Genomic DNA, 19,171 nt, shown 5'->3' with positions numbered 1-19,171 from the left:
GTGAGGGGCGCCGGGCCTGGCACGCCGCTGTCGGTGGCCGTGGGGCGAAGCGCTCCCGGGGCGCGCCGCGCTTCCTGCCCCCCGGCCCCTCTCCCCCGCCGCGGGGGACCGCAGCGCCTGACACGCGCGTCAGTGGGCGCAGGTGCGGCAGCTCCGCCCGCCGCCATGTGGGGGCGGCTGCCGCTGCCGCTGCCGCAGGTGGCTCTGGCGGTGGTGCTCGGCGTGACCAGCGGCGTCTACATCTACCGGCCCGTCTTCCAGCCGCCCGGGGCCCGGCAGCCCCCCGAGAGCACGGCGGGGCGGCCGGCGGTCGCCGCGCCGGAGAAGAGGCCTTAAGGGAGTCGTGGGAACCGCGTCGCTGCCCTGGCGCCGTACCCCGGGAGCTCCTCGCAGCCGGGACCTCCGCGCCTTCCGTCAGAGGAAATGGCGCCCACGCCCCTCACCAAGCCGGAGCGTTCGTCGCCAGTCGGGGAACGTCCCTCCTGCACCGTGGGCCCGCCGCGGCCATCCCGAGCGGCCTCTGCAGCCCGGCCCTGCTCCGCTGCAGCCCGCCAGCTGAAGGTGTCACTGCGTACCTCTGTGTTTGGTAGCAGCCTCTAGGGATGTGAATGTTGAAATAGGTATAAAATTCTGAATGTGTAAAGGTACGTCTTCGTGTCTAAGTTTAAATTGCCACCAGGGAACTGGAAAAAGAAAGCCGCAGTTGTATGGTTACACTTCATGGGTTTTTTTTGCATTGCCTCTAATCTGATCCTCCAAGTGATAAATACCATTTTTATCCACCTGTCGTGGTTTCGGTTCTTAATATTTCAGTTCTGTTGGGAATGCAATTGTACTTAGGACTGAGAAGGGAACTGCACCCAGCTTCAGTGTCCTTGGCTTACCTGTGTATTCATACCTGTATATATATACATACACATATGCACCACATATGCATATATGCATCTTGTCATTCCTGACAGAATGAGGCTAGAGTGGCTTTAATAGGTAACATTGCCTGGAAGCTGGGTTTTACTTGGAGAAGCGCTTCAGCTGAGTAGGCTGGCATTAATCTTGCAATAGGTGTGGGTCAGTCTGACAGAGAGAACGGAATCTGAGGCTCAGGGAAACCAGATCAGCAGGTATTGTAAGGCTTTAGTGAATCTAAAGAGAAACCAAAGCCTGCAAATCTTGGAAGGAACTTCTGTCACATTCTGGTTTCAACACAGAATCTGTGCACTACATGAGGGAAAAAACTCCTTTCCCTGGATGTGATTTTCTTTAAAGCCAGGAATGATGAGACAACTGAAGGCAGTAGATAGACTACAGAAACTAAGGTGAGAGAGTAGCAGTAGAAGGTGGGTTGGGAGGTGCAGTTGAGTGCATGATAGATCTAGTTTGGACATGAGGGAATGCCACAAATCTGGTGAGTGCAAACACAGAACTACTGTGGTGATTCCAGCAGCTTCCTTTGTTTACAAGACCATTATTTATTGAAAAGGCATAACTGAAGTCTAGTAGGTGCTTTGTTTGTAAGCGCAGTTGCTGGAAGTTTATCCATAAAGACGGCTGTTGATTTTGAAAAGTCTCACGAAGGAGGATGCCTGAACTGATGCAGACAGAAAGGGTTAGTGATACAACTGGGCTTAAGACTGTGCTTGCTGAATTCTTGAGACTGCTGGATTTAAAGTGTGTTTATTGCGCAGCTGTCGAGAGAGCAAAGAGAAAGTGCTTTTCTCTGGTGAGGGAAGGGAACCAGCAGGCGGCAGAAAAAACTCACTGAATCCACCACAGTGGTGGATGTTACCTGGCACCACGTATTCTCTCTTCAAATCCTGTTTTGCCTCTCGTGCGTTGTTATTAAACGGCATGTGATCTTTCAGGAAAGTGAGGACTGACGGGCCAGCCTGTGCCATTAAAAACGGCCTTCTGAATTTGAGCAAGGCGAGTAGCGGGGGGGCAGTGCCAGAGCATCGCCTGGTTGCGGTAGGGTGCAGCCCTCGGGCCGCACTCGCCAGCCCCCTCAGCTTTCCCGGACCGGGCGCCCGTTTCTTGGGGCGGGGGAGGGAGGGATGGAGCGGAGCGGGGCCGGGACCGGGACCGGGACCGGGGCCGGGGCGGTGCTGCCTGCCCTGCCCTGCCCTGCCCTGCCCGCCCCGCCGCCGGGAGGGGCCGTTCCCGCCCCTACCTCGGGCCTCACGGGAAGTGATGTTGCCTTGACGGAAAAGGCACGCTTGCAGCCCAAAACCGGGTAGGTGCGGAGGGAGGGCCGCGGCGCTGCGGCAGCCCCAGTGCCGTGGGAAGCGAGCAGGTAGGAGGGCAGCGGCCCGGGCTGAGGGGCGGCGGGGCCCTCGCACCGTCCGCGGCGGCGGCGGGAGGCACTGGGGGGCGGTTCAGAGAAACGCTTCCGCCGCAACAGCAGTTCTCTCTGGACGGGCGGTTTGGGCCGGGAGCTCGAAATACTGAGGGGAAGAAGGTGATTTCGCTGTGCTGCGGGAGCTGCCCTCCGGCCCCCCCGCCGCACCGGCGGCGTGGGGTCTTGCCGGGGGCCACCTCAGCCGAGAGACGAAGCAGTGTGGAGGCTCGGCCTGTCGAGTGCCCGTACGTGTGCTTAACTTCGCGGCCGCTGCCCTCAGCACGGCAACGGGCGCTCGCGGGCCCCCCCGTGTAGCAGCTGTAGGACCTGGACGTTTCCCACACCTCAAGACGTGCACTTCTTTCCTAAAAAAGAGAAGTAGATCATATGTGCGATGTAAAAAAACTCCAAAAAAGCCTTTAAAAATCGTGAATCGTTGAGGGAGAAGTATGAGTGTGTTTTCTCTTTTAGCCAAAACTTTAAGTTTTGTGTTTGAGTATCAACAGATCTGTTGCTTCTTTCTGAACGCTGCATGTTTGTCTGACAGTTTGCTTGCTTAGAGGGTTCAGGAGGACTCTTCAACCTGATCTGCAATGCTTGGGCTAAACTAATGCTTTATGATCTTGGAGCCAAAGAAAACTAAATCCATCAGAAAAAATGTCTTGTTTTTTTCTAGCTCTCTAAGTAACAAGATTATATTAGTATGTAAGCTGTATTTTTTTTTTTTATAGTGCTAGGAAAGTATAAAAGACATGCCTAGAACTGTCAAAAACACCCAACCTTAGCTTTTATCTCTACTTAGAGATGCATCAGGTATATTTTGAGCTTTCTGATCATATGACTCCTCAAACACTTTCCCTAATGATTAGTACTTTTCAGTTTTTCATCAGGGTAACACACATGCATGTTTGGAGTTAGGAGTTCTGCTAGGTATTATTGGCAAGGTGATGTTTCTCTGTACTTACAGTTTTTATTGAAACTCTACAAAATGTTTATTGATTTCCATGCATAAAATGCATTAGCGGCACTAATCAGTTTCTAAAATCCATTCTGTCTGCCTTTTCTTAGAAATGCATTCTTATGTAGACTTATCTTCTCAGCCCTTGTTTCTATTCATAGACTTCTACTACTTTTGTGACTGTTCCAAGTATTTTCCAGCCAGGGAAAAACATAGTACAATATGCATTTCAAATGTTGATACATAATTGTAGAAAGAATATTTGTGATGCTAAATGAGTGTCTCAAAAGCATGGTTAAAAAGATGGAAAAAAGAACAGCATGTTCCTGTGTTTCTAGTTCAGGGTTCTAGTTTTATGTGTACTTAATCTCTAGCACAAAGGAGTTCTGGGTGGTAGGAATGTGCTACAACTTAGGCTGTTTTATTTTTACAGTTGATAAAATTTCTCATCTGCAACCAGATATCTAAAACCAGTAAGTTTGTTTTCATCACTATCATTAAACATGGGAACACATTATTTTATCACTTGACTACACATTTCCTTTTCTTTCAAATAGAAGATTGGTGAGATAAAAGAATTTTTAAGTAGCTTTTGTCATTTACAGAAACACACAGTATGAGCAGTAATCCCTGTGTGTCTTCTTTGGATTCTTGGTTGTTCTGTTACTGCCAGGTATCTGCTATGCTGGCATAATGACCATTGATTAGTCATGTAAATTTTCAGCATAACCCTGGAAATTCAGATCAATTCCATTACTAAGAGCAGTTTGTTGTAGTCAACAGATGACTAGTAAGAATTTAATTTAGGCAAAATTGGTGCTAGAGATGGATTATAAGGAATGACAACTTTTTCCCCTGTTAATGTCTCAGCAAATAATTATAACAGGGTGCATTTAGAATGTATTACATTTCTGATTTAGGTACTTAATCATCAAATGCTCTCTTCTGCATTAAAGCTGCATTATTGCACTCCACTGTACACGTGATCTGGTCCTGCATATAGTTAAGTTTGTTCTTCAGTAATTTCAGAGTGTTACTTACATATTTATAACTAAGCATTTGCTGGGCTGGACATGTCAAGTGCTCAAAGACTGGCTTTCGCTCCTCTTGTCTGGCAGATACCCCTGGTGCTGGAGATAAAATCATGTTTACAGAACTGACTTAAAACATGGCTGAAAAGTTGTTTAAGTACAGCATGGTTAAAGAAATACTTGTCTAAAAGGCAGCTTTTTATAGCAGAAACACATTTTTTTTCTATTCATACATCTATATTCCCAATCCATTTTCCTCTGGGAATAGCATCTGGTTATGAGATTTCTTTTCCTCATTTCTTTTTTGGTTGTCTTAGTTTGAAGATTGCATCCCTGTCAGGAGGCAGGAATAACTTGAAGCACATTAAATCAGATGAGATCATACCCTTTTATCTCCAGTGGAGGTAAAACCATAGTGACTGAGAAGTCTTAGCCCCTAATTTATTTCCTGGAACATCCTTACATTGTTTTGTTTTCATACATTATACAACAGAATTTACTTTTGATTATTGTAATAAGTAGTCTCAACATATGTGATTTATTTTCCAATCTAATAAACTTTGAAGATTAAATTATGGCATATAGATTAAATTATGACATATAACCAGCATAATTTTTTTCCTATGATGTTGCTGTGGCTTCAGGGGGTTGAAAATACTGTGATATAGGTATGACAATTTTGCATAGTACTGGGTGTTGGAATCCTTTTCACTTACTGGCCAGCACTTTGGATCTGAACAGACAAGTTCCTCAGTATTTTAAACTACTGCAGGGGAAAAAAGTAAAAAAGGAAGGCAAGCGTCCTTGCTTTTACAGCTCTGATGATAATATCAAAGAGTAAACCAATGCAGTGCTATTTTCCTGAGTTTGTAAACCTGTTTCCCATAGCTGTTCCCTTTCTCTCTGATACTTTTAATGATGAGAAATGGGTAAGACTAAGGCATGCTAGATAAAGTGTGAAGACTGGTACCAAGGTAGGAAGGGGGCAGGAAGCAGCAATGAAGATCCCAGCTTAGTAAGAGGAGTACAGCTTTTCTAGAAATTTGTGGTTTGCTGTGGAAAAAATGAAATATGTGAGCAGTGCTTTAAAATTGAAAGTTAAATTTGTGGGCACTTGCAAATAGTATTTTGAAAATCACTCTATGCTTCTGCTGCGATTCTTTGTGTAAAAGAGTTATGTGAATGAAAGGACTGTAAGGAGTATGTCTAGCTGAAGTATTTTATATGCAAATAAAACACTGGATGGATATAAAGACAACTGCTACACCAATCAAGCAGCTGATTCCAGATTAACTTTGGAGTTTGTGATTGCAGTTTTGCAGCTTGCTGTCTTGCTGCTTGTGTGTACAGCTATCAGTTGAAAAGGTGATAGAAGGATAAATGAATAGATAGCAAAATAGTTAAGTATTACTCAAGATTCAGGTTTTTTCCTTTCAGGTAAGGTGAGCTCCATGGTTAGAAGTAATGCCTTTTATTAGACCAATTTATGTTATTAGTAGGGGTAGGTGAGCTTTCAGATATGTAAGCCCTTTTCAGGTTTGAATTAGAAATGGCAGAAAGCAAAATAAAATTGAAAACAATTGATACACTGTTTTTATAGTACTTTTGTTAAGCATACAAACTCACGAGGCAGCATATGTCATGAGAAGGTAATGAAGGTTCTCTTGCAGAAGTCCTACTGTTTTAAAGGCATCCTCCCATTTCTAATTAAGCACTTCAAAATGACAGTGCTGTCACAGTAGCTGCTATACAACTATGAAAGCGAACAACATATGCTCTCTAAAGTCAACCAACTTTCATTCTGAGGGCCTATCTCATTATTTTCATGACTGTTGGATATTTCATTTTCTTCTCTTAGCTGCTCAAAGAGGTATAAAGAAAAAGGTTACTCTCTGAACTGAAAAGGAATAAAAAAAATTCTTTCCATTAACATCCCTGGCGAACAGGAATATTTGAACTAGTCTGAGGCTGCTATTAGTGATAATGACTAAAAAAGCGTGTATGTTAGGTAGGAGGAAAAGAAAAGTTGATTCATTTTTATGATAAAAAATGCCAGTTTTCTGCTTTTTTTGTGTGTATTTGCCAGTCTTGCAAGTATAACATTTCATATTAGTAGTTGCTGAGGGAAATTACACTCCTCCCTCCTCCTGCAAATTCTTGCTCATAATTGCATAACTAACATGGAGTGTGATGCATTTTGAAAACTTCATAATATCACTCAAAGCTAACAGCTGTGGGGGTTGCTTGTGCTACGAAATTGTTTTATGCAAGGTTTGCATGAGAGATGCATTGCTGTTATAGTTATTGCCAATGAGTGGTGCTTCCCAAGTCTACTTTGACTCCTAGCTAACACTCAGAATGTGGATAATAACAAAAAGTAGTATAGTTTTTTGTTTTGTTTTTTAATTGCAAATGTTAATTATAATTCATCTCCCCCGACTTGTTTGGTTCTAAACCAAACTTTATACATGACTGAACGTGACCTGAAATACAGGTATCAGGTTAGGTTCTAGCCCTGCTACTGTCATCCATTTGCAAAAGAGTGTTTCTCATCTAGCACTTTTAAGATCCTGTGTGCATAACAGCACATGCTCCACTTTCTCCTCTAACAATGATTCAACTTGACAGGTCTTTTCTGCTGGGGCATGAACTGTCTGGCTATACTTAATTTTTCCATATTCTTGCATTAGAATGGTGTCAGAATAGACATCTCTGCACAGAGATGGTGTCATCTGAATTTGAAGACAATACCATCTGAATTTGATTATATTTCTTCTCCATTTGATAGCAAAACTCTCATAATTTTAGTTTGGATAAATGTAGCCCTAAGTTGGAGTTGTTAAAGTAGTAGTTTTTTTTTAATGTTCTTTAGCTATGAAGTAGAAGAGGTGACTATAGATCTTTACTTGGCAGTTTTCTAGAATTGTCAGTTTGGATATACCACCCAATGCACAGGGCAGGGCCTGAGATCCTGCTGTGTGTCAGTAGAAGCTGAAGAGCAGGCTTTGGGGGACTTGTGGAAAGAATGTGCTGCAAAAGTGGAATCATGCTTTCTAGGAGGGTTTAAAACAAAACAAAACACAAAAAAAAACCAACCAAAGTTGAACTGCTAATACAGTGAAACTCAAACTAGTTTTTGTTCTGTTAACTTTAAATTTAAGCACATCTATTATTAAAAATAAAATCTGCTTTTAAGTAGAAAATGTCTTTAAATCCAGATTGAAAGTAAATGTAAAACTGAATGATTGTCACAGCATGTGCTGAGGCTGGTCTGAGGCAATGCTTATACAACTTGGCCAGCTAGTGGGTGTCCCTTATACAACTGGAAAACTAACTGTCCTCTTGCAGTGGAGGTGTGCACCAAATTCTTTCCTTTATCCAGCTGCCAGTTTTTCACAAAGTGTATAGGAACTACGTATCTTTGTGGCTTCTTCCCCTCTGTGAAGGAGTACTAAAACAACAGATTTAAGTGTTGGGGGAGAAGGCAGAAATTACAGAAATCCACTATCTCTGCCCCTCTCTCTAATAAGCCTTGTTTCCTTAGGAAACCAGGCTAAGAGGAATGTTCACATTTCAGCTTTGTTTTCTGCATTGCAAATTTGGAGCTTTGCTCAAAGAAGTCCTTATTGTATTCATAATCTTCAGTGTGGTGTGTTGAGCCTCAGGAACTTTTTTATTCAGCCTAGCATCCTGAGAGTTCATGAGTAATTGGAGCAGTAACATTTTTCATAATTGGGAGTCGCGCAGCGAGTGGAATAGGGCCAACAGAAGAAAGACCTACTTTGGTAATGTGCTTCAGAATCATCATCTTTACAAGCCCACCCAATCGTCTTGCATACTCTGAAGGAAATAAGATCAACCAGTCAGATCATTTACACTTAACTTAGGGAGTCACTGCATAAATGTGAAAATGAAGGAGCTCTAATGTTCATGTTATTCATGGTTTAAGAAATGGTAGAGGAGAAAAATAGGCATCACAGGTGTTTAGTTAGGTTTCATATGCTTCATTGCATGCAAGAACAAACAGTACTATAGGACAAAAGAAATGCTTCGCTGTAGCTCAGAAGAGGCATGCTTCTATATCTGTCAAATACTGCAAATAACTAGCCTTTCGTTTTTTCCTCCTGAGAGCAAATTGAAAGTGTAAAAGACACTATTGTCAGTTTACAAGGAGAATGAAGAACCACTTGCCCTATTAAGTAGATTTTCAAAAGATGCAAACAGGGCCTTCTTGTGCTGGAAGGGAAAACCAGCTGTGTCCAAATTTGAACTCTGCTGAGATCAGTTTTAAGAAGCAGTGTCTTTTACTTGGCAATGACATATTTGGTCAGGTAGTACAAAGAACAAATGCATATCGATTAAGCTTAAGCATGAATAAAAATATGAAAGCAACTTTCAAAACTGTATTAATATTATAGGATTGTAAAACATTGCAAATCCTGAGGAAGCTGTAGTGCACGTGTTCCTTTATATTGGTACAACAGCTTCCTGTAAAGCTATTATTTATTTTAATTAAAAAAATATACTTAGTCATGAACCCTTTTAATATGTAGATGAAGATCATTGATCTAAAGTGCGAGTTGTAACTCTTCAGACTGAAGCTGGAGACATCAGATTGTTAGTGTGCTTTTACAGTTTCTTATCAAAATGCAGGGACACTTCTACCTGCCTGCATTACCATTCTAGGTGCTTTCTTCATGCAGTCAGGCACCCACTTGATATAAGTTTTACAAAATGTGGAACCAACATAAGTCTCACAGAAGAGTTGAAGTGTGTTGAGTAATTAATCCATCTTTAGGTTGAATATTCCTCTTTTAAGTGTAGATGATGTAATCTGAATAGTCTGAATGTTGTCAAAATATAATTTCCTCCAGGCAGAAGGATCAGTTTTGTTACTTTCAGTCAAAATGGATAATCATGTTTGTTCTTAGACTAATATATTCTATTGCCTTTTTAAATACAGAGCTTTTTTTATTCAACATTTCTTGTATTAACACCTTGTACATGGATACTGTATTTCCTTGTATTCTTTCTCATGTTTCAGAACTGTAATAAGAGAGAACCTGATTCAGGAATAAAATTTTATAGTTTTTCTTCACTTTTCCTTCAGATCTGGAGCAAGCACCTATACTCTTGGCTTTGCCTCAGGATAAACTGTACCTACACTGACTTTAATAGAAAGTGATGTGGAGGCAGTAAACTTGTAGTTCAACAGAATTTACAAATCAATTAGATTTGCTTGTTTGCAATAATTTTACTAGTCTTTTCTCAGATACTAACAGGTTCTTCAAATATAAGCAAATTTTATTTCAGGAAGCAATCTTTTGATGTTTTTCCTGTGAAAAAGATGACAGAGTTTGGTCTAAATGTTTTCAAAGTGCTGATGTTAAATGCCCAATTGCTGGGAAGGATTCCTGTCTTTAGGCAGTCTGATGTTCCATGGAAACAAAAGTGATAGTTTTAATTTGTCAATTATTTTAGTGTTAACATTTTTTTATTCTTGAAGACACTGTGGTAACTCTTGGAAGTTAGTCATCTAGAGCCTCTCTTGGAGGAGGCTATTTTTAAGAAGCTCTTTTCTGTGTAAAATGCTAGTGACCTTAAATATACTAACACTTTATCTCTTGCAATGCTAAAAGAAAGCTCTGTCACTACTACTAGAAACTGCTTAGATTGGCTTATAGTTAAAAGAACAAAACATGGAAGTTTTACTTTAATCTATAGTATTACTAAATATTTAGCAGATGGGCCTTTTGGGTAACAGGAAGGCTTGCCTGACCTACTTTCATTTTAATCACTGAAGGGGTATTTCATGATTTGTTGCTGGCAAAGTTCAGCTATTACATTTCTGATGTGAAAGCTTATCATCTGAGTGTGGGTTCTCTATTTTTTTTTTTTTTGGAAGGATATTGGTGAGAGTAAAGCAGGGAAAAATGTGTGAAGGATTTTGTCTCCTTCCCTCAGGTCTTTTTAATTCTGCCTTGAGGTATTGGCATGTTGCTGAATTTTTGGACTGCTGAAGCAGTAAGTAGCAAGATCATTCACATGACAGTGGGTCAGTTTTCCTTTGCAGCGAATCCCATCAGCCACTCTAATTTTTTCCAGTGTCTTTTTGCAAGAAGCTTTCTTCCAAGGAAGTGACTATAGTTCTGTACCAATTAATATGTTCATGTTTTTCCTATTTACTTTATTCTTATCTATTCTTTTTGTATTTTGTAGAGTGTTTCTCTCACTGTGAAATAATTGCTGTGTAGCATGTGCTCCGGCTCTTCTTGAAGTTTTCCACCGTATATTTAAAACAGTTCATGGGCAGTGTGTCCCAGTGGCTGCTCTTCCCCCTCTTGCATTTTTAAAATTTCCTCTTTGATTGCCAGTAGAGGTTTTGTGGCACAGACGAGATTTGTGGATGCTAATAAATAACATTACCCTTGGCTGCCTGTTAGTTGGTTTTCATTCTGTAGACTTGCACGTCATCTGTTGAATTCATGTGTGAAAACTATGGCTGTGGGTAAGGGCATGGTGTGTTTTTAGTGTGTGTTGGAAAAGCCATTAACCGGTCAGAGTGCTGGAGATGAGACCTCCGACAGAATTGGGTAACTGGGGAGTGGGGGAGAGTGGAGGAGGAAGTTGCCACTGATGTTGGGTACAGCTTTTGGCTTTGAAGACAGAGATGAGTTGTTCTGTAGTATTATCTGAAATGGACTGTTGCTAGATCCTCTTCTTCCTCTATTTTCATCTCCAGTGGCAGATGTCTTAATTCCTGCAAAGAACCATGGTCAGACAGAAAACAATCCAGCATTTTCTTCTAGGGGAAGCACCTGTTACAGGCCAGTTTGGACACTTGAAATTTTCTCAAGAGTATGGAATGTATGAAGGCAAATATTCTGATATTTGGGATGAAGAATGCTCTACACAGTCCACTGTGTTTGACTCTCCTCAAATTTCCTCCTAAATTCCTAGGTTTGTACAGCATAGATCATTTTTACAAGAAGGCCATAAATTCTATGCATTCAGGTCACCTTGTTCATACAATGTGTTCATAAAACTTGTTTGTAAAGATGGTGGGAAGATTTAATAACAGAATAGGTGGCCACTCCTTTGTAGAGCTGTAGCTTCAAAACTACATTTCACAGTTTCAGGCCTTTACTGGTGTAATTTTGATCCCCTGCATAAATTTAGAAAGTGTCCAAGCTCTTATAGCCCCCTAAGATTTGGGTAGCAGTGAGAGGAAGGCTTATCTTGGGCTGGCTGCAGTGATTCCTTTTCCAACTGCTGCTGAACAGTTTGCATGCGCTTCCTGCCACTGAAGTAGGGTTGGCTCAGCTGTTTATGCAGCATTTGCCCAGACTGCAAATGTGTTTGTTTAAAACCAGAGACTTTAAGTAACCAAACACTGATGTCCTCCTGATTTGTAAACTGAGGCCCTCTTTTTTTGGCGCTAACTCTGCAGTTTGAAATCAATATAACTTCACCCTCCGAAAATAAGCATTACTTCAGCTGTACCTTCCTAGCACAGTCTCATGTTTCAGATAAAACCCTTTCCTGGAAGAGTGAAGGGAAAATTAATTGGTGGTCCTCACGCCAGATTGGTAGGAGGAAAGTTAAGCATCCTCATTTTGTCCCGAAATCAAAAGCTGAAGTCTGGGAATTATTTATGAATTGTTTTCCCCAAAGATGTCAAAAATCTTACGGTATGGAAGAGTTTGAACTGTATTTCCATTGCTGGTTGAGACTTCTAGACAGGGAGTTTGTGTTTAGTTTATGTAGCCACCCCCCCAGGGCTGTTTGCAACACCGCAGACATGTTGAGGCTTTGTCTGTTAACACTTCTTATCCTGTTCCTCATTCTTCTCTCTGGAGCAGTTACCAGAAATTCTCGGATGCTTGTGGTCTGAATATTTCTTCACAGTAAGCAAATATGCTGGTATTGATCAGGGAAGCAGTTAAAGGTTAAAAATGTTCTCATTGCTGAAAATTGAACACAAACTTTTTTATTGCATGTGGAAGCAAAAAAGGGACTTCTGTATTCTTCTGAAACCAACCTTCTGAAATTTATAGAAGATTGGGATGAACAAAGAATGAGTAGAATTTAAAAAATTAAAACCTGTAGCAAAATGTGAAATAAATGGATTTTAGTTAAATATGAAAAAATGCTAAGGCAGAGCATGAAAAAGTAAGTGTTCCATGATAGATAGTTGTTTGCCATGCAAGCTCTGTATAACAGAACTTAGAAGTTCAGTGGGCAAGGGGCAGTAAAAATTGCCTCAATTCACAGAAAAGGAGGCAAGGTAGTTGAGCATTGAAACTACTGAATTAGGGAGCTTGTGGGGCTGACTTCATTACTGGTAGACAAATGCACTGAGGATATGTTAAATGTTGTAGCAGGCTGTCTGCAGCGCTTCTTAAATGATAAGACCAGAGAGTGGTCTTAGAAACCTTCTTCGTTTACCTTCCTACTTCTCTGATCTTGAAACACTGTGAGGAAAGGAACTGAGCCAAGAAAGGGCTGTGCAAGCTGACTAGTCCTCTGTAGAACCTCACATCTGCTAAATCATACATAGTGAGTGCAAAACTCGCTTTGTCCCCACCTTTCAGTCCTCTACTGTTAGCATCTGTAATGTCAGAGGCGTTTGTGAGAGGGGACGAGGCCTCGCGGTGACGGCAGGCGGCTGTGTAGTTCCTCTCTCATCCCTTGGACGCAGCGCAGGAACCTCTGTCCAGCCAGGGCCTTGGTGCCGACGCCAGGGGAGTAACGCGGCCACACACATGAACCTTGCCTGTTGGGTTCCTGCATTAATAGCCCTGATGAATGGACTGGTTGTTGAGGAAGAGTTGGTTTATATGTTCAATCAGTAACTTTTATTTCCTTGATATCACTGAAATGTTTAAAATGTCTGCATGTGTCTCTTAAGATTGGGCAGCGGGAGAGGGGGACACCTGCAGATTTAGCTGCAGTGGTTCAGAAAGTTTATGGCAACATATGAACTCTGGTCTTTTGTTGGAGCTTGTCACCATCAGAAGTAGTTCAGCAGAAGGGGCTGGATGTGGGTGCCCACAAAGCCCTGTAGTGTTGTTGCCACTGCCCTCCCAATCTTTTCAGCTCCTTCTCATGTGCTCTCACTCTAGCATCTCTGCCAGTTTTGTTATTGGTAACTTTTTCTGCTATCTGTAAAGGCATAAAATAAATCCAGGCTCAAAACAGAAATTCTCCATTTGGTTTTGGAAGCTTTTTGTTCTGCTATGTTTCATTATAGTAGACTACTGTGTTTGCTGTATTTTATTTTTTTGTAGTGAAACATACTGCAACTTCCTACGACAAGAAGGAGGAGTGTCAGTAGTTCATGCAAAGGCTCAATGTTTGTTACCTGGTTTAGGGAGATCTAGTTAGCTACATTGGGGAGTTTTAAAAGGAAAAGGGATCACTTGATCTGTCAGCGAGACCACATGACAAGCAGCTGAATGTAATTAGGTGGGTAGGGTGGTTGTGTGGGTCTGGCAGCTTTGCATGTCAGTGAATTTTAGAGCTATTATTCTGAACTACAGGATTTTGGTTTTATTTTCTTTCCTGATACTATCTGTAGATGAGAAATGGCTCTTTTTGCATGACAATGGTATTCAAGACATCTGAACTGTGTCAGGGAACTGGTCACTGAAGTGCCCTTGGAAAACTACAGATCCATTTGCAGCTGTTAAGTATAGGTATGTAAACACTGTCTCTTTTTAAATTATTTTCCTAAGATTTATTACATTGTTTTCCTTGAGCTGACAGTTGTTGTATGCCAACTGTTCCTCTGTTAAGAGCTTTGAAACAATGTTGCTGTACTTTTGACAAACTGCCTGAAATGTTTTGGGAGACAGGTCAGAGTTGCTGCATGCTCATGTTCTAGAGGGGAAAAGTAAACTTAAAACTGGGAAGTATATTGGCTTATGTAAAACATAGGCTTTGGGTCTAAAGGACAAAACTGCAGCTCTTTGATATGTCTTTGGTCGTTGCTTTTCACAAAGGAGTCAGTCAGATTTAAAGACACTTGGGTAAGTTCATCAATAAGATTAAAATAAATGACTGCAGTGACCAGTGTCTGAATTCAGTAACTGTAGGATGCTCCTTCTGGTCCCAAGTCATCAGCCTACATTTTCTTCTCTGTTAAATCAAACTTTTTCTACAGTTAGAAAGTAGAATTAGACCTTTAACAGTAAAGTGTCCTGTGCAAATAACATTTCGTAATACAGAACAAAATAACTCTGTATTTTTAAATGTTGTACTGCTTGAACTTTTTCCCCCTCTATCTATTCCTTTGTTCTCAACATATAAAGGTAAGTTGTACTTAATAAACAGTCCTTTAGAATGGTTTTTTAACTGGGTTCCGTCCCATCATGTTTGTTCTCATGCACGCTAAATTGATGATAAAAGGAATAAAAATGGTGTGCTGCGGAGTCTATTACTTCTAATTAGCAAAAGAAATTGGACTTCAAGGAACCATGAGAACTTATCTAATTCACATTGCTTGTTCAATCATATAGTAATGGTTTCAATCTTAAAATTAATTATGGTGAAGGCAATATGGGGGTGGACTGTTGTTATTGTGTTGTGTATCTCCTCTGGAAGAAACCCAGAATGTATGTGCCTATCTGACTAGGTTATTACTTGCCACCCCAAGCATGAATCTGTAATCAGGCATCCTATCTAGGCCATGAATTTGACAGTGTTTTTCTAATCATGGACCAAACCCACAGTTTGGAGTTTGTCTCCAGATAACCAAGGAGGAGTTATTCAGAGAACAGAAAACAGTATTCTCCTCTACTTTTGTGGGAAGGTCACAAGGCTTTCCCAGGGTTTTAATTAATGTCTAGCATAGAGTATTTTAAGATGATTTTTCTAGTCCTGATTATCACCCCTTGACTTGTGTTTATGAGAACGAAGTGACAAATTCATAAACATAGTTAAATAAATGTTTTCTTGCTGTTTCTTTATAGACATCCTCAGTATATGAAAAGCTTGTATAAAATAACTGGGAGGCAGGATTTTTGTAAGCATTGATGCTTGATTTAGTGTTGGTTTTTTTTTTTTTTTTTCTATGTTGGATGGATTGGTTGTCATAATTGCTTCATTGTAATTTACTGTTACATAATGCTTTTAAATTATTGCATTACATGTGTATTTTGAATGTGTGTTACAGAAACAATTTCTAGGTCATTTTAGGGTAGTGATTTCTACTAGCCTGAGTTATTTGTGGATTAAATTTTGATAATGTTGGGATTCTCTTATATAAAGCAAAACAAAATTCTAGCATGTGGTGCTGTCGCCCTTTCCCTCACCGTACTCCCAGTGTGGTTTCAGTATATGTGCTTTTTTCCAGCATGTCTTTCATTTACAGCACTATCCTAAACAAAGCACCCTTAGTAATTAAGCCTGGTAAAGACAAATTAGGAGTGTAGTTCAGCTGGAATTCTTTAAACATGTCACTAAGAATGGCATCAAAGAGAAAATATCTTTTTTTTTCTTTCCTTTAAAGAAAAAAAGTTGAAAAAAAGAAGACCAACAAAAATTCTGAAACTATACTAAATTAAAGAATTAACTCATACTTAAAAGCAGTTAATGGACAAAGACCTGGAACATATCCTAGTGGAATGAGGGAAATAAGCTTTAGTCAAAGGGAAGTAGAAATAACTTTTCAAGGGGAGAAAGTTAAGAGTAGCTTTTCTTTGGTCTAAAATGTTTGACTTTATAACTAGGAAACAATATAGCTGCTGCTTCTGAGTTTTGTTTGAATACTGTGTCAGCGAGATTAAGTTTCTTTACAAAAATTCAGTTTTGATGCATTATGGTGCAACTGTTGGTATAAACAGAAGCAGAACTGAGATCCTGGTGAGGTGGAAATTCTCTGGAAGTGAGTGGGTTGGTATATGTTAGCATATCTCCACTATAGGCACTGCAGCTGTACTGATTAGTGCTAAATGAGATTTTCTTTTGTCACATACTGCATTTGTTTTTACTGGAATCTCTTAATTGGATTTTTATTTCCTTCTATAGGAAATCATATGCACTGCTTTAAAATCAAACCAAACACTGTAAGCCAAAGTCAGAGTTTTAATATGAGATGAAACTACAGCACCTAATTTAATGAATCTTTTCAAATAGAAACTCTTGCTGGACAGTACCGTTGCATACTCCAGTGACTTGTGCACAGAAGGGTATAGCTGAATAGATCCCTTCATATCTACTTACTCTTTATATCTTGTTTTTAATTTCAGAGGTTTGATGCATTTCTCAGTCATAATGTAGAATGTAAAAAATTACAGATTGTTATATGAAGTTTGTCAGTTTGTGTGGGATTTTCGGATTCTTCATAAGTATGCAAGGTTTTATACTTGGTGCTAGGTCAAGAAGACACAGTCTGAATCCTCTGTGGTATGAAAACTACATGTCCGTTTCTTTGATGTTTTCTACAGGAAACTTGCACTTCTTGGATCAATTAGAGCAGTCTGAATGGTGATTTATTTTCTTAGAATAACTATATTTTTTCTGGAACTTGGGTTATAGAGGTGGTTGTTCCGTAAGCTTGCTGCTTCTGAGCCATTTATTAGCTATAACAGAAACATTCTGAATAATAACTTTAATTGAAGACTTCTGGGGGTAAGTGGTAGGAAATTGCCTGTTATTGTGGGTCAGTTAAAGTGAAACTTGATGACACTGTACGTCTGCAGGAAGTGTTGCAAAATAATTTTGCAGGAAGGAGTCTACAGCATGAAAAGCTGGCAATGGCTGCCAGGTGTTGATCTACAGCCACTTTGGGGCCCTCCCTCAATCTGGGAATAACTAAAATGAATAGTACGGGCAAACTGTGGTATTAGACTTGTGAGTCTTTTTGCTTTCCTTGCAGGGCTCATGCATACCTCTGTGACAAGAATTAGTGTAAGGAATTCTAGCTTGCTGTGCCATTTATCTGAGCAGTCTTTGCTGTAGATGTAATTGTAATTCATGCTGTAATATGGGATTCTGATCAGAGCAGTAAGATAAATAGTGTTGGCAACTCAGGTTGAAAAACAGCAGGCTTTTTGAATGGAAGCTTTGTGTTGTGCAGTTCAGCCTGCTTAATCAGTGCTTTTTTTGAATTATCCCTTCCTTAAGGCTCTAGAAAAGAAGCTGTGCTAGGATACGAACTGAAGCAAACATTTTACCAAGGCACCATCTGAATATTTTGGCGGACTGCAGAGCTTCAGTAGAAAGGTTGGACAGTGTTAATACATGCTGCAGGTCTAGAGCTGTTGAAGTGAAAGATTTGTTGACTTGTTGAAAGCATGGGCTTATTTTAAAATTCTTGCGGGGAAAAGCCCCACAACTGTAGTTTTAGCTTTGCTTTGTTAGAGCAATTTAAGGGTGATAGCTTTGAACCACAAGCATGCTCAAAAATGACTGTGTCTTGTTGTCACAGATCGAGATTTCTGCTTTGCTGTCTCACATTAGTAACTTCCTGAAGAAAACAGGTCATGGCCTGTTGAATATACCCTGGCTCTATTTCAGGCAGAAGTGGTGTTTTATTATGTAATGGATGAGTTAAATTATGCCTGGAATATTCTCAGCAAGTTATTTGTCACCTTTTCATAGCATTTATGAAACATGGAACCATCACATAGGCTTACTGTTTCCAGACATGTTTACTAAAAAATCCAGCCCAATACTGGCTGAAAATATCTCTCTCAGACTATAGCTATTCCAGACTCTGAAATCAAAGGCTCAGTTCCTTTCAGAGACATCTTAGGAGCAGATTATTCACAGCTGACCCATCTCGCAGTTTCTTTAAAGTGTCATGCTGCCAGCCTGCATTGCTCTGCTGTCTCCACATTTCAGTGGTTGCCAGCATGATCTGAAGTAGCCCCAGCGCTCTCGGCATCTACAAGGATACCTCTATCAAGATTTTATGATTTTTAAAAGTTTGGGATAAGTGAATGATAGCTGTGAGCCTCAGTTTTATCAGTCTAGATACAGACTTCCATCTTTGTCCATGTACACCACTTCCCTGCTTAGCATCTGTGACTGTCCCTTGTATTTCAAGTCCAACCACATTGGATTTGAGATTAAGGAGTAGAAGGAATAACCTTTTCTAGTTACTGGACAGGGGTTTTCTCAACTGATGGTTTCCCTTGCTTTCCCACAGATAACTATATTTTGCCCTTTTTCCTAGATCCACTTAAGAAAATATTTCCACAAATAATTTACCATTCCTAATGTCATGCCCAATATTAATAGATAATAGAGATTTTCCAGTTTATTAGAAATGGGTATTGATTAGTTGTTCAGCCAACAGCTTTGATAACCAGTAAATTTTCTGAGGAACAGGACGTTTTCACTGGTGGCTGGAAATGTGATCTGACACATCAGTCCTGCTTTAAAAGGCCACAATGCCTTGTGGTTAGCTGTTTTTGTTTGGCAGGCATAGACAGACTAACTTCTGATGGACTTAAAAATCTTTGGATATTTCAATGTCATCTAAGTAATAAGAAAACTTAACTTCTTGCGGAACAAATAGCCAGAACAAAATGTAGGAAATGCTATATACTGTGTCCCCCTGTTAGTTATTGTTGAACTAAATCAAGTAACTTGCACAGATCACAATGTTATAGAAAGGCAGTAATACTAAAGAATGGTATCAGCTGCAAAAAAAACAAAAAGTAACTTGTTGCATCTTCCAATCAAAAACCAGATTTAGCAAAGAAGTGAGTTTAACCTCCTATGAAAAAAAAGAGAAGCTGGTATTTCCCAATCCGAAGTATGAGAAGTGGATTAAATTATGCACTGAAATTCTTTCCTGCCTCACCCCTTTGTATGCTTGCCCACATCATGTTAGAT

General features: G+C 40.4%; 1 protein-coding gene across 13 annotated transcripts in view; it reads left to right on the top strand.

Annotated features, from left to right (window-relative positions):
- Positions 1-19,171, top strand: part of RAB27A (RAB27A, member RAS oncogene family) — a 37,064-nt gene that overhangs the window by 51 nt on the left and 17,842 nt on the right. The window contains exons 1-2 of one of the 13 annotated variants that reach the window (XM_042804177.1): positions 556-644; positions 13,905-14,022. The exons of 1 other annotated variant lie outside the window; for it this stretch is intronic. The gene's annotated coding sequence lies outside the window, so the exon portion shown is untranslated. Of the gene's footprint in view, positions 1-555; positions 645-1,840; positions 1,924-2,147; positions 2,291-2,419; positions 2,581-13,620; positions 13,793-13,904; positions 14,023-19,171 lie in introns of those variants that run through there. 11 more of the 13 variants (XM_042804174.1, XM_042804175.1, XM_042804172.1 and 8 more) reach the window with 11 other exon arrangements.

The sequence above is a fragment of the Tyto alba genome, unplaced genomic scaffold (genome assembly GCF_018691265.1).
Source record: "Tyto alba isolate M040663 unplaced genomic scaffold, T.alba_DEE_v4.0 Super-Scaffold_41, whole genome shotgun sequence".
In the NCBI taxonomy this organism is placed as follows: domain Eukaryota; kingdom Metazoa; phylum Chordata; class Aves; order Strigiformes; family Tytonidae; genus Tyto; species Tyto alba.
The sequence above is the reverse complement of the archived record's forward strand: the minus strand, read 5'-3'. Positions and strand labels throughout refer to the sequence as shown.